Below are 16337 nucleotides of genomic sequence, written 5' to 3'. Positions count from 1 at the left end.
GTATCTAAAAGAGTACTCCAGTGTAGCTGTTTCTCTTACTCATAAATGCATTTGTGAATCAGTCCCTTAGTATTTTGCTTATCAGAAGTACTAGTGATTACTATGGGACACCTTTTGTCTCAGAGCCCCGTCAGATCCTTTCTTACAATATCAACCAGTTTCGGCCACTCATATTGTGAAATGGTGGGGCGGGGAGGGAAAACAAACAAAAAAAACCAGAATAATAAAGAAAGAAAATTGCACTTACCTGCTCCGACGGCCACCGCCTTCATCCCGAGCCTCACGTCCCGTCCCGTCTAGGAGCTGCTGCACACTTCACAGGCTCCCAGCTCCCGATCCCAGCGCTGCTTTCATGCTGGGAAAACTATTCCCAGCACGTGAGCAGTGCTAGGTTTGGTCTGTGCCCCTCGGTTCGGCGCTCAGACATAGACTGGGAGCCTGTGCTAGTTACTCTACCCAGCTGTACAACACAGCCAGAGGGCCGGCCAAACCGTCATGTGCACTTGGCAGTGCCCACAACTCACCCCTCCTCCCTGGTGCTGAGGGTCAGTGTGGGTGGCCTCGCTCCTCCCTCGGCTCGTAGTCGCAGCCTGCAGGACAAAAAATGAAATGATAATAAAAATGTTTTATTACCGTTATATTTTTGTCCTTGGCCTCTGCTGGCTTTCAGCAGGGGGGGCAATGCTCTTCCGTTATAACGGAGGAGCCGCCCCTGGTATCAACCATCTTTATACTTATTTTGTAAATAATCACCAAAAAAGGCTTGCTTCATGACACTATGGTTGCCCTAATATAATAAAAAATGAAAACACTAACCAAAAGTTAAAAAAATTAATCAGACAAAGTTCCTGGGAAAGAATAACTAACTAGAAATTGTAACAGTACATTTAGGCCTTCAGAACACTTCATGAGGCAAGATGGTTTTCTATGCCGTGGACTTACACAGGAAACTGATTCTAGATTTTAGGTCCCTGAAACAATTTGCGTGCTTACTGTGCCAGCCTTGGATAAGAAGAAGGTCTCAAAAGGAGAGATCTGATGACCAGCAATGAGTTAAGAGCTTCCATAAACATAAAGTTCTGAATATTCTAGTGAGATTTATTCATTTTCCAAATGTTTCATTTGTCTTTGCAGTTTTATGTAGTGTGGTCCTGGGCATTACAGCACTCTACAGAAACATGGAGGACATAGCAACCCATACACAGAACATGATGCATTGCAACTCAGTTAAAACAAAGTTAACAAAGCAACAAAATGTTGTGGGACCAAGAATAATACAAAGAACATGAAGATTGACTAAGGAGCATGAGTAGCCATGCCACTGATAAGTAAAGACCCACAGCAGGCAGTAGTAAGGAAAACAGTGGAGGCAAAAGTAAAATAATGAGCAAAATTAGTAAATATTAGTGTGAAGAAGGGATGGCAAATATACAAAATAAAAAGACCCAAAAAGCAAGTATCAGAAGTGTCCTTGTGTAAAGAAGCACATTTAGGTGAGCCCCAGGCAAATACATCTGTGGATCAGAATATGTTTGCAATCTTTCTTGAATATTGTCAAGGATTTAGTGGTGTGTTAGCAATATATAAAGATCTTAAAAACAGAAGGATAAATTCCCAGCAGTTCTAAATTTGTGCAGGTGGCAGGTTTGGCCTTTTATTCCACCAAACATTACCTCAGTGGGCGTGAGCAGCTGGAGGCTGGTCTTGAAGGACCAGGCTCTCTCCTGACGCCTCAGTCTCTTTCCCCAGCTCCCTGAGGTTCATTGCAGCAGGCATGGGAGGCTTCCAAAGACAGGGAAAGAGAAGGAGGGAAGGGGGAGGTAGAAAGAAAGAGACCAGAGAGCGAGAATAGAGAGAAGAGGGGAGAAAGAATAGATGGATGGAAAGAAAGAGTGTGAGAAGACAAAGGGAGTGGGGCTGGTTTGAGTAGTTTTGCTAGGGGTGCTTTTTGTTGCCCAGTCCTGTCCTGGCTGGGGGTGTTGCAGGGATTCTGCTCTAGAACAGAACTATGCTTGGAACCATAGAACATCGGTATGTAGGGACTGCGTCACCACACTACCTCAGTATCTGTGAATCAGAGTCCGACTAGCTATAGTGCCTTACTTGCCTGCCAAACCCTATCAGAGAAACAAGTGAATTGGCACCCCAGAATACAACACTCTAGTCTTGACCCTCTCCCAGGTATCGTGGTAACAGGACACACCCTTTCGCTCTCTCACTTGTACTTGTCCACAGTATGATAATCATGAGACATGAATGAAGTTTTGAATATTTATTTAAACTATCGTGCTCTGAAATGCAGTATTGTGCCATAATTTGAAAACGAATGCATAATAGAAATACCGTTAGCATGGTTAATAATCTATATACCATGAAAAGCCCTGTCATTTTATAGGACAGAGTGACTTAAACCCCCTTCCCTGCTACTAAAGCTGAGATTATATGTGAAAGATCTCTGGGATTACTGGCAGACCCAGTACATTAGCATACACAGATGAATGTTCTACATCTCGGCAGGTGCAGTGCTAAAACTCTCGTTCCATGTGTGTGTTCCTGGCTCACGTGCTCATCTGTATGACAGGACATGTGTGCAAATAAACAACAGCTGCATTCTCGTGTTATGTCTATGTGCTAGTGCCTGGCCAGAAAGAATAACAAGGGACATTGCTCTTTGACCTTGTTTGTAGTGTGCAGACTAAGTCCTAGGACAAGAACAGAATGTGAAAACACACGCAGGTTCTGTGTGAATGTACAATGTGGCAAAGGCAAGCGTGTCTATATAGTAATGTGTGCAAAGGAAAATGAGGCCTACAACATGCACTGTTAGGCTAACATAGGAAAACTACAATGAGCCAACATAGGAAACACAGGACAGTGGCAGTACGGGGTGGGCACCGGTGCGCGATGTAGGCGTCTGGACTTGCTTTGCTATCATAAGACTTTCATCCAGAGCAAGAAGGAACAGATAGAAAAGGGAGAGCGAGCTTAAGAGACAGAAAGCCTCGAGTGGAAGGAGGCGGCGACATCGGGTTAAACAATAGGTGGCCTTGGCGTTGGACATCCTCGGCAGTCGGTGAAGCTGACAAACGTTTGGGCTCCTGCACGTATTTTCTAAGCACATTAACCACCGCATCACAGGCAGCGCTAGGTTCTGCGGGCACTAGAGACGTGATGAGAAACAGGCGCTGCACGTAGTAATGACTTCATTTCCGTTCGTCAGCTATGGCCAATAAAGTAAAACTGTTTAGTTTGGTTGACGAAAACGGTATTTTTGCGTGTGTGCGCTTTTACAATTATTCTGTGCTTTATGCAGTACAGAAACTGCTGTCCTGAAAGTGCGGAAGCTGACATTTAGTTAGGAGCCCTTAGTCATATCCTTGTGTACGGCATCTTAAATTACAGCCAGGACTCTTTTTTTTAATTTTAAAAAGCACTTTGTAAGCGTCAATAAACATGAAATATTACATGACGCACTACCGGGGAGAGTTAGTGGTGCCAAGAGCAGCGGTGAAGGCTGTGTGGAGGACGACTGGGCGAACACTTTGTGGTTTTTCCTCTGCGTCACAAGGGAATCAAAATATGTCTCTCGGGTAATTGGCTGGGGAGCTACTTGGCGGAAGGTGAGCGCCAGAACATTTTAGGAAGAAACAGCATCACAGGAATGTGAGATCAAGACGGTCTACAGAGAGGAGCTCGTTATCATTAAGACCTCGATGTGTTAGTTCCACGACGAAGGGTGAGCTGCTTACGCCCCATGGTAAATACTGTGCCCCTGCAGTGAGGTATTTACAGGGCAAATACCCACCCTTATGAGTTTGTGAGAGGAAAACGGTGAATTGCATGCAGAAGCAGGGTTTATAGCACCAAAATTTGAAAGCACAGGATTTCCCCCCTACATTTCCCCTTGGTACATTTAACTGTCTGGGTAAAACTGGAGATGTGCAGTGTTTAATGTAAAATGTAGAATTCCCATCCCATAGCTTGTTTGGCAGAGATAGAAATGTTCCTACACTCTCAGAAACAGGGACAGTGAGTCGGCAGTCAGACATAGATTTGGGGAGCCTGCTGCTAAGGTTAGAGGAAATCCAGCTCTGAAAAGGCGGGAGCAGGGTCACAGATTCGCCTGTCTACAGTAGTATGATCAACTTGACCCCACAGGTGTGGAATGCTGTAGATACCCCTATAACTGCAAGGACTAGTGGGTTCCTTCTCCACAGTACATTCGTGCATGGGATAGATAGGAATTTGTATGTGGTGTGAGAGGTGTGAACTGGTTTGACACAGTACACAGTGTCATAGGTTCCAGGCAGGCTCAGGGTCAGTAGAGGCCAAAGGGTAGTGTGAACTGGCAGCAGTCCAGAGACCATAACATATGCATAGTAGTTTTGGTGGAACCTATCTCTGGATGGAAACAGTCCCCCAAACAGCAAACAACCTATCACAAATTCTATCTCTCACTGACTAATTCAGAAGCAGTCTTTGCTGAGAGGACAAAGACGACATACGTTTGAGCTTTGAAAGATCTTCTCAGTGGCTTCGGATTTGCAGAGGTGGACGAGGGCCAGCGCCATAACAGCTGCCGTGGCCCCGGAAGGATCCGGTTTAGACTGCTATGAAGCTCCCAGAAACAAGGGGGGGGGGGGGCTACCTTCCTTGTGCCAAAAAGCATGCCAGAGAGGTGCCGAGTCACCAGGCCGATGGGGGGACCAGGTGATTTTCAAATGCCCCAATGGGGGGAAGCCTCCTTTGAAGTGAGAATGTTATGGGGGAGTTATAAGGTGCAGCTCCCCACAGTGCAGCTCATTATTACCGTTGTGGAGCTGAGGGAGCGGCACAGCTGTGATTTTCTAGACCTACCCACCCACACCTAAAGAACAGCAGTGTTGCAGTGATGGACAATAGGCAAGGTGGCAGATGAGAAGGGGTACAATTGTTGGTATGGAGGCACACTGGCAGGGCGGTGTGTAGGAGGAGGGTCACTCACTTTGGGATGCCTTTCGGCAGGGTGAGTAGGCCTTACAAGAGTGGGTAGCAAATGGAGACAGCGCTCACAGCCCAGACCCCGCCAGACGGCAGGGCACAAAAGAGACTAAAAAGGTAGTGAGTTGGGACCTAACACCGGGGAGAGGCTACCCCCACACGCAAGGGGGCGTAGAAACCAACAGATCAGTTTTATGACCCCAAAAGTGGCAAGAAATGAGATATGCCTGCAAAAGAGCGTAACAACAAACTGTCAGGATGGTTTACGAATCTATGATGTGCAAATGATTTATGACAAGCAAATGATTTATGACGAGCAAAGTAAATGATTTATGACAAACAATGTATGACAGTTCGCTATGGTGATTTATGGCCAGGGTCATAACATTCTGACCATGGTATTGTAAGAAAATAGATGATTATTTATATAATGATAATAAAACTGCAGCCAACATCGACCACAAAAAACTGCATGTGTTGGTCGTTTTTTTTAGATGTACATAGGTAAGCAGGTTGCATGCCATTTTGGAGTGGGCAAAGTGCGGTGGTTATGCTAGTAGCCCTGATAGATAATGTGCTGAGCGAAGGAATGCGAGGAGACAAGGGTGACAGAGCACACCCTCTAGTGATCGTTTTGTGTTACTGTTCTGTGGATTATGCACATACACTCTACGTGCACTTGAATACACACCATGACTTACAAAAAGATTTAAAATGGCTCTCAGTAATCTGACAATTACCATGTAAGCAGATGAGGTTGTTCAGTGAGTTAATGGCAGCAATGTCAAAATCCATCTGTAGGTACACATCTGAGGTTTGAAGCCCTATAGAGCAGTTCATCCTTTAATGCTGTTGAGGTTGATAAAACTAGTAGCTTCCAGTTCAGTAAAACTAACAACGAATTCACATGTAAGGGAACTCGTTGTTTTTCAAAGGGGCCAGGCGCAGAAATATACAAATAGTATTCAAAGTATTGGCTGGAATTTAGAATATCACCAAGGAGGGCAAGATTAAAGAAGATATCATAAACAAACACTTCAAAATGGCTGATCAGCATGATGAGGCCTAAAAAGGTCACATTTCATCATGAATGAGCCCAGTCAAGTATTTTATTAGTGTTGTCTACCAAACTGGTGCTTCCATTGTTCTACTGGTACAATAATGGGGATGGGATCTGACCATCAATTTACATTGCTCAAATGGGTTACCACATTTCAAACGGGACAATTCCGTTGCAGGGCATCCCTTCTCTATGAGTCCGGTATGCACTAGTTTGGGGGCAGAGTCCTGATATTGTGGTGTCTCCCTGGACATTTCTTTAGGATGCTTTAGCCTGGTCTGTGTCAATCTAATATACTTGAAAGAAACCTTTTTGGATGCCCCAGCAAGTTTCGATCAATAACAAACTCTCATTTCTGAGGACAGTTATGGAAAAAATAATTGTGATTCAGCTACATGAATATTTTGGAGAGCAGAATGAGTTAGCTCCAGATATGTTAGATCTCATACCTGTTTTAGCAGGTCTGACCACACAATGCGTATTGACTTTTAAAACACTTTATGAGCATGGCTCATAGCTCTTCTCTTTCCTGGTTAGTCATTTCCACCTTGCTACTTTAGATTGGTCATGCCTATTCCATTTCTGTTCCCAAGTGGCCCAGCCACTGTTCCTTCTTTTGTAATCGATATATCTTAATTTAAACCCACAGGGAGATCTTATTAAGAAACTGAGCGATTACGTGGGCCACTTTCCTGGTCAAATGGCGATGTCTACCTTTCAATATCTTCAATTAGGGATATGAGACAAACAAAGCACTATCTGTAGGGCAAACAGAAATAGATAGTCTGTCATGTTTCATTTGATGGACACCAACACTCGTTTTGGCGACCAGGGCTTATTTTTCATCATCAGACGCACTCAGGACAAGAGAGAGAAAGGGAGAAAAAGGAGAAAGAAAGAGAAAGTTAGATAGAGAATTACAGAGGGATTAAGCTGGATAAAAGAAATATGCAAGATTGTGATAAAGTCAGAAAGCGTAAAGCAGTCAGTGAAAGATGCATGAGGTGGAATTAAAACCAGACAGCAATGGCATTCAGCCACGCCAGCATTAAGTAAAGCTGGGGCCCTCAACTTTTTTTTCAAATTGTACACTGTTTCAAAGATATTGTCTTCGCTACAAAACACGTAAGCCTGTGAAGAAAAAATAAAGTGAAGTTTTTCCATATCATGTACATGACAAACAGTTTTTCCACAACAGCAAATCAGATCCAGAGGTGTTAGTGATTGGAACCTGGCGACCACCACCCCCTTTTTTAAACACAAACTTTATTGTTTATCATCACATATCAGCGTTGATTCGGTAATGAACTGACAGCCTATGAAAATTGCATGGCTACATAATTCAGGTAAACATTTTATTAAGGTGAGCAAGGTTTTTTGACATTTGACCAGTTCCATCTTGCAAGAGTAAATGTGGATTGGGAAACTACATTTGTTGCAGCCTCATTCAATTCTGCAACACAGTTTACAATGGTCTCAATATTCATATCTTGATATAAGGTTACAGAAGCCAAACAGATGAACTAGTTAGCTGACGTGTTTTTTGTGCTGGTGGGCAGTGGGTATTGTTGAAGACGGTATTTCCCCTCCAGCAGAACAAAGTGAATGTTCCCTGCCAATGTAACTTCCGTTCTCCATCAAGGGTTTGTAGTGACTCTACTGTTCACACATATAAGGCATCTTAGGGATCTCTATGGTTGCGACAAAGAGAAGGAAAAACGAGTGTGGCTCAAACGCGATATTCCACCTAGAGGTGTAATCAGGATAGGGTGTCCTGTGTCAGGATAGGGTGTCCTGTGTCAGGATAGGGTTTCCTGTGTCAGGATAGGGTGTCCTGTGAGGTCTTATGTAGTATCAGACGACAGAAACAAAGCCTGCTTAAAACATTACGAAGGTGTGGTGCTATGTTGGAACCTTTGCTTGGTGAGTTTGGGAGTTTGCAAGCGGAACCTGTGAAGGAATGTTGATGCCATGTGCAGGCCCTCACAGCAGGGCTGCACACACACATGCACAGAGAGGCACGCCCTTCAGACAGGCCCTGACCAGGCCGGCAGAGCAGCAGTCACAGAGCAGGCATTCACAGGTTTGGCAGACAGGGGAGTGTCGTGGTCAGGAGGGAGGAGGGAATTCTTATGAAAGGACAGTGGAAATTATGTGTACTGAGTTCAATAAAAGGTCAGTGGGTTCATGCCTCAAAAGCAGAGTCTGGTGTGAGGTGCGGGGGGAGGATGAATTAAAAACACCTTTCTTGTACCAGCCCGCCCTCCCAGGTGACGCTATAAGGCACGTGAATAGAATTTCCGTAGCATGACACAGTGTCCAGCCGCGCATACCACTGCAGATTTAGGTTATGCTACACTGGCTCAACACTGTGTTGCTGAACTTAGGGTTGTGTAGTGACTGTGTAAACCAGTGCTTCCTTTGTGCGTGTCTTTTTGAGACGAGGATAATATGCACAGAGTGAAACGGTGCACTACCCCAGTACGTGTGCTTTCTGTGGCTGCCCGCGGCCCACGCAGGGGGCCACTCAAATGGGCAGCCCTCTAGTGCCATCTGGGCACCAACCCACCCTCTCTCTAATGCGGGGACTCAGGGATGAGTTCCCCCCTCCTTGCCTGTGGCGCGATAGGCGCGTCTCTTCCGGTAGCGCGGCCAGTAGGCGGCACGCCTTGCCATGAAGACTCATAATAAGGTGTGTGGTGTAAGGTTATGATTCTTCGACTATTAGATGTCACCTTCTATGTCATTAACTACTCTATCTGTCAGCAATTAAGCAGCTTGGTAAGATTGTGGGCAGAACACTGCAGAGTAACCCGCACACTAGTCATCCCTGTGAGGTAGATTAGATTGGGCAGATGGGAATCACACATGGCCAGCAATTAAGGCCATCCCATCAGAGGTTGTGCCATCCACCCAGCATTTCATTCTCCTGGGGCTGATAAAATGAGTACCTTCAAAGGGGGGTAGCAAGAAGCACCTGTAAGGCAGTGCCAGGATACCCCCGGGGTGAAGGTGCGTGCACACACAGAGTACGTTGGCCCAGGCTGTGTCATTCACAGTGCCCCACTGTCCTCCCTCTCGGGAAGGCCAGGAAACACAGGCAGAGACTAGCAGCTGCCAGACACTGAGCTGAGATAGCGGAATTCGGTCTGAAGTACTAGGTAAAACACACTAATTGGTAAGGGTCCATTACTTTAGATCCTAAATTTATTCGGATGACCTCCTTACAGGTCACTGTGTTTTCGCCAAGCACAAGCTTGTCCCTCCCTTGGACAGCCACACACAGAGACAATCCCTCAGCACACTTGCCTGTGTTTATGGTATGGGTCAGTGTTGAACTGAGAGGGGGAGCCATTGGTGCAGCACCTCTGGAGGTCGCCATGAAGGGCCAGATGGTGTTCTCACTGATCTGATCCGTCTAACGTGTTTAAGCGTTGCATCTGGCCAACAGTGATCATCACTCAGTAGTCAGGGAGGCTGTATGCCGCCATACTAGCTTCGGAAATACAAAAGTGGTAAGGGTATGTGGGTGACCTTTTGGGCACGGTTTCAAACTCAGCGGGTTCATGCTGCCTTTCATCCTGGAGGCTGAGCTAACAAGTACCTTCTGTTTGTAGCAAGAAACTCATGTTTTTCAGCGCCAAGTTACCTTTTGGGATGGAACAGGCAAGAATTATGCAAGTGGGGGGGAGCACAGCCCACGTCAAGCACAATCCACCCACACAGAGTACCCCTTATGTATTGGCATCAGAGTTCCACCTCATTATAAGTAGTATAACAAGCCTGGTCCAACAGGTTGAAGCGTTGCCTTAGGATGCGGAAGCCGGATGTGACTGGATTTAGGGAAGGGCAACCATTCCAGGGATAACAGAGTAAACCAGGGGAACAGCTACAAGGAGCTCCATGGGCCACGTGAGCGAAACATAGTTAAGCAAGCATGGTAGTCGGAGGCAGATGCAGTGACGACAATAGGGTGTGCAATACGAGCAATCTTGGTCGACATGGTCGAGAAATCAAATGTGCCCTCGGCCTACACCACAAACTAAAGCAGAGACTGGTAGGGGGAGGCCCCCCAACACATCGTGGCCATCCACCTGGTTGTTCACAACATCTACACATGGGAGAGTTCCAATTATCTGTGTTGGACTTGGCCCTTTTTGCAGGGTCATCCCTAAACTTTTTGCCTTCCTCCTGCATTTTTTCTGACCTGTTGTTGGCTGTTTTATGACTCTGGGCACTTTACCACTGCTGATCAGTGCTAAAGTGCATATGCTCTCCTTACTGTAAAATGTATATGTTGGTTGGATTCCATGATTGGCTTATTTGGTTTACTGTCAGACCCCAGTAAAGTGCACCAGGAGTGCCCAGGGCTTGTAAATACAAATGCTGCTGGTGGGCTTGCAGCACTGGTTGTGCCACCCACAGAAGCGGCCTAGTAAAATGTGTCTAAGGTCTGCCATTGCAGAACCTGCGTGCAGTCTGGTACTGTCATGCTGACTGGGCAAGTGCACCCACTTCCCAGTCCCTAAACCTTCCCTTAACTTCATATTAGTCACCCCTATGATAGGCCCAAGGGCAGGGTGCATTGTAAGCATAAGGTAGGACAAGCCCTGATGTGTGTGGCATGTCCTAATAGTGAATTATAGCCATTTTCGTGTTTCACTATTGCAAGGCTACCTGTTCCCATAGGCCAGAATGGGCTGTTAGAATTGTTACATCCTATGATCCTAACAGACCCAGGGAACATGGTAGAAATTCGAGTTTAGTAAGCCTGAACTCAGAATAATAAAATACATCTTTTAGTAAAGTTTATTTTAATATTCTGTGTTTGCAAATACCACTTTTAGAAAGTTGGTATTTGCTTGCCTAACCATTTCAGCCCGCCTCTGCTATGATGTGTATCTGCCTGTCTGGTTTGTGTGAGTGACAGGGCTGGGGAAACCCAGAGGGGCAGGGCTAGGTAGCCTGGTGGTGAATAGAGAGATTGACATCCAGATGGGTGGGAGGAGTGCACCTGGACTCTGAATAGGGCTGTGCTCTGCCACCACAATGCTGGCTCCACCTCCTGTGGAGCGGCTGATGTCTCTGCCCTACACCCTGAATAGAAAGTCAGAGTCATGTCAACAAAGTGCTCAGGAACTGGTTTGGACTGGGCAAAGGCCCCTCTACCCCAGAGGAACAAAGGAATTAGGGGTATAAGTATTGGGACCCTGCTCCCAAGAAATTAGATCCTGCTTGACAAGAAGAAACTCTGCCTGAGGAGAAGGAACTGGGAAAGCTGTAAGGAGGAGTACTGTCCCTGACCTGGGGGATTGGCCTGCAGTGGTTGCCTTACTGCTGAAGGAGAGGAGAAAGACTACAAAGACTTTATTTCAACTTGTGCTTAAAAAACATCTCCAAGGGCTTGGAATAGAGCTTGCCTCCTGCTGAAGTCTCAGGAACAACAGACTTCACCCCCCAGCTCCCCAAAGTTCTTTGGAAGTGCCTGCTACTGTTGTTGGGCCTTCTGAGGGACTGCGTGTCGCAAGGAGCTGGAAGAAGGAGAAGCGTGCCTCCGTCGGAACTGCTGTCATTGCATCACGTAAAGGGTGTCGCCGCTGCAGCATCGCATAGAGCGGAAGCATCTCGCATCATCCAAAAAGTGTCTCGCAACGCCGAAGAAGCGTGTCGCCATCGCAGCCATCGTAGCTGTCGCATTGCACCGCATCAGTATTGTGTATTTTTGTCGTTTAATGGTCTTGTGGTAACTCTATATAAAGAATCCTTATTTTTAATATAAAACCTGTGTGGTGTCCATTTGTAGTGTTGTCACTTGGTTACTGTATGTGTTCACAAATGCTTAACCTATAACGCTCTGAGATAAGCCTTGTCTGCTCGCGCCAAGCTACATAGAGGGTGAGCAGGGGTTATTTTAGGAGTGTAACCCCTTACCCTGACTAGAGGAAAGGTTCCCTGCTTGTCACAAGTACCTACCTGTGCCAACCAGAGAACCCGGATTCTAACAATCTGTGTATAGTTCATTCAGATACACAGTATCATTTTAATGCAAATAATTGCTGTGGTTACAAGTTGGAAGCGTGAGATTCCCCCAAGGTCCACTGCCCACAGTATCAGCAATAAGCTGCCTGGGAAGTCTGGGTGCAGTCACCACAGATCAAACTGAACAGGCAACAGTCCGGCAGGAAAGGGGGGATGTTGAATTGATTGCCAACTTAGCAGTATGACTATTGCACAGGAGGATGGAGGGTGATTCAAGGGACTCGGGTGGTGTGACGGCAATGCTAGTCGGTCAGCTTATGCTGGGTAGGAGGTTTCACATCACCAACCAGAAGTGGCAAAAACCAGTAAATAGGTTTAATATATGTGTAGCTCTGGCCTTACAACTGTGTGGAGCCAGTCTCATTCAAAGGTATGCCCAGGTGAAACAATGGTACTTCTTAAGGTTCTCATGATCAATGCGGTTTGTGGTATCTCCCTACGGATCCACTGAAGGTGTAATGCAGCTAAACATGAAACTTGGAATCTGGGATTCCGACACTTTTGCGGGTTTAGGCATCCAGGGTCACAGATGGATAGCAGGTACTTTGCATCTGTGATCCGACAGCAGTTAAGCAAGCGGGCTGCACTGCGTAAGTTGTCACTACACGAAAGGCTGAGGTGTCGCCAATAGTGGGCACAATACATATATTGTTTCAAACCAGATTTGACACAATTAAGGGTTCACCAGGGTTTAGCAATCAAAGGGGTCTGTGCAATTGTCTGGTCAACGGGGCGAAGCAAGTGCACCCCAGAACCAAGGGTAAGTGACATGTCCCTGCATTGAAGCCCAAATGCCCCGCCTGGTTACCGATATTAGCCACGCTGGGTGGGGACGCTGTCAGCCAACATGGTGGTTGTTGTCCCAATAAATGGGGAAACAAGGTGTCAAGCACAAAAGGCTACTATGTAAAAAGAACATTTGGCACGTCCAGTATTCCACAAAAATTAAAAATTTAACGAAGCAGGTAATTTTCCACAGCTGGGGCTGCACAGGGAGTACAGTGTGAACCCCCCACCCCCTATTTGGGAATATTCTAGGTGGGAGTAAAGTAGGATTTAGTCACTCCTGACTGTTAGGCACCATATTGCAGACAGTGCGCACTGTATTAAATGAGCTACATTTACTAAGCTGGCATGCCTAGGGGGTTTCACCACAGAGGGAGCTGAGCAGGCGAAATTCCCATAAGGAATAAGGGATCCATGGCAAGTGCAGGAGGACACCCTTGCTCATTGCCACATACTTCTACTTATGAACATTCCTGTGCGTCATGATTTAGCAAGCAAAGGGACTGTGCAAATGTTAAGTATAAACCTTCTCGCCCTAATAGCCAAAGTAGGCAGGCGGGTTGTGGGAGGGGTCACATAACAAGCAGGCTGCTGTCCCAGAGTTGCGGGACACAGGTGTTCAGGCACACACTGTGCTAGAAGGACGATAGCTAAGTGAGATCAGCAAATAGATGGGGCAATGTGAGCCATGGTGTCTGAAATCGTCCCGACGCAGAGTTTGCACGGGGCTGAATCATGTGAGGCAGTGGAACTTTCCCGCAGGAGGGTGAATAGTTCATTGCACAAGTTCACAGGCCAAAGGGTCTTTGGTTTTATCAGACGCCAGCTGATCCAGGCTAACATCAAGGGTTATTGTAATATAGATGGGGTTCATTTATCATCGGTAGAGATGGATCTCTTCCTTCTAGATTTGCAGGAGGCTCGAGAGATGAGAGGTTGCAGGTGAGAATATAGCTGTTTTACTGGGGGGCTCTGGCGGCGACGGAGGCCGCCTCCAGAGCAGTGGCGGAGTTACAGGCGATCTGGAAGCAAATGGGTACAGAAGGGTATCTCTGTAGGGCACAATAGGGGTGCCAGAGCCAAATCCCAGGAGCTGCATGGCAGGTTCCTGAAAATCACGTCGGGGTCCCGTTAGTCCTTCGGGTGGTTGTGGGCCTAAACAACCGGGGGCTTGCCTTGCTACGCTCCGCCCTGAAAGGGGCGAGAGTAATAAGGGACCAATGTGTCACGTGATCCGGAAAGAGGATCACCCCATAAGGTGTAGCACTGATTGGGTTCTCCCCAGTGCTGCTTGGCTCATCAGGCGGACAGGCAGCACAGTTTGGTTGCAGCTGCCTGCCCTTGGACCGCCCATAAGATAACCCACCATATTGCATACTTTTTAATGGAATAAATCTGCAGCAATATTTACCCAAACAAAAGTTGTGTTGTGTATTTATTTATTTAGCATGCATGCTATATGTTTGTGTGGGTGGGATGTGTTGCCAATGGTGGCACTATGTGTCTGCCCGAGGCCCACGCAGGGGGCCACTCAAACTGGCGGCCCTCTAGTGCCATCTGGGCACCGACTCACCCCCTCTCTAATGCGGGGACTCAGGGAGGAGTCCCCCCTCCTTGCCTGTGGCGCGCTAGACACGTCACTTCCGGTGCGCCGAGGATTGGGGGAAGGTATGTAGGTCTTCCCCCACCATCCTGGCATCCTCTGTTGCTCCGGACATGCCGTCTCCCACCCTACCGCTTACCCGACGTGGGGGTGGCAGGCAAGATACATGGAATGTTGTAATGTTTTCTTTTTCGTTGCAGGCGGAGTTACAGAGCGATCTGGAAGGAAATGGGTACTGAAGGGTACCTCTGCAGGGCACAATATGGGTGCCAGAGCCAAATCCCAGGAGCCTCAAAGCAGGTTCCTGGAAAACCGCGTCGGTGTCCCGTTAGTCCTTTGGGCGGCTGTGGGCCTGAACAACCGGGGGCTTGCCTTGCTACGCTCTGCCCTGAAAGGGGCGTGAGTAATAAGGGACCAATGTGTCACGTGATCCGGAAAGAGGATCACCCCATAAGGTGTAGCACTGATTGGGTTCTCCCCAGTGCTGCTTGGCTCATCAGTCGGACAGGCAGCACAGTTTGGTTTCAGCTGCCTGCCCTTGGATCGCCCATAAGATAACCCACCATATTGCATACTTTTTTATGGAATAAACCTGCAGCAATATTTACCCAAACAAAAGTTGTGTTGTGTATTTATTTATTTAGCATGCATGCTATATGTTTGTGTGGGTGGGATGTGTTGCCAATGGTGGCACTATGTGTCTGCCCGAGGCCCACGCAGGGGGCCACTCAAACGGGTGGCCCTCTAGTGCCATCTGTGCACCGACACACCCCCTCTCTAATGCGGGGACTCAGGGAGGAGTCCCCCCTCCTTGCCTGTGGCGCGCTAGGCACGTCACTTCCGGTGCGCCGAGGATTGGGGGAAGGTATATAGGTCTTCCCCCACCATCCTGGCATCCTCTGTTGCTCCGGACATGCCGTCTCCCACCCTACCGCTTACCCGGCGTGGGGGTGGCAGGCAAGATATATGGAATGATGTAATGTTTTCTTTTTCGTTGCAGGCGGAGTTACAGGGCAATCTGGAAGGAAATGGGTACTGAAGGGTACCTCTGCAGGGCACAATAGGGGTGCCAGAGCCAAAACCCAGGAGCCTCATGGCAGGTTCCTGGAAAACCACGTCGGTGTCCCGTTAGTCCTTTGGGCGGCTGTGGGCCTGAACAACCGGGGGCTTGCCTTGCTACGCTCTGCCCTGAAAGGGGCGTGAGTAATAAGGGACCAATGTGTCACGTGATCCGGAAAGAGGATCACCCCATAAGGTGTAGCACTGATTGGGTTCTCCCCTGTGCTGCTTGGCTCATCAGACGGGCTGGCAGCACAGTTTGGTTACAGCTGCCTGCCCTTGGATCGCCCGTAAGATAACCCACCATATTGCATACTTTTGTATGGAATAAACCTGCAGCAATATTTACCCAAAAGTTGTGTTGTGTATTTATTTATTTAGCATGCATGCTATGTGTTTGTGTGGGTGGGGTGTGTTGCCAATGGTGGCACTATGTCTGTAGCTCATGAAAGTATTTGTGGTTCGGGGTTCGGACGGATGAGTAACAACCAAACAACGGTTTAACGGGGCAACCATGTTATCATTAAAATGGCTGCAGCGATCTCCAAAGAAAGGGCGCTTTGGATAATGAGGCAGAGACGCAGCAACCTCCGGAGGAAAACACAGCAGCAGTGATCCTTTGCGGCAGCTTCAGCAGTTTGCTAATTGATAAGCAGGTTGGAGGCCATAGGAAAACTTCGGCACCATTGCGTGCTTCTGTTGCGTGTCACGCTCGCCTCTTCCAGCGGCGGTCGCTGCAGGCTGGACTCTTTCTGCCGAGCAACACTGCTCTGGAACACACCCAAACGATGCCTAAAGGAGTCTCCCATA

Source organism: Triturus cristatus, chromosome 6 (assembly GCF_964204655.1).
Source record: "Triturus cristatus chromosome 6, aTriCri1.1, whole genome shotgun sequence".
In the NCBI taxonomy this organism is placed as follows: domain Eukaryota; kingdom Metazoa; phylum Chordata; class Amphibia; order Caudata; family Salamandridae; genus Triturus; species Triturus cristatus.
This window is presented reverse-complemented; position numbering follows the sequence as displayed.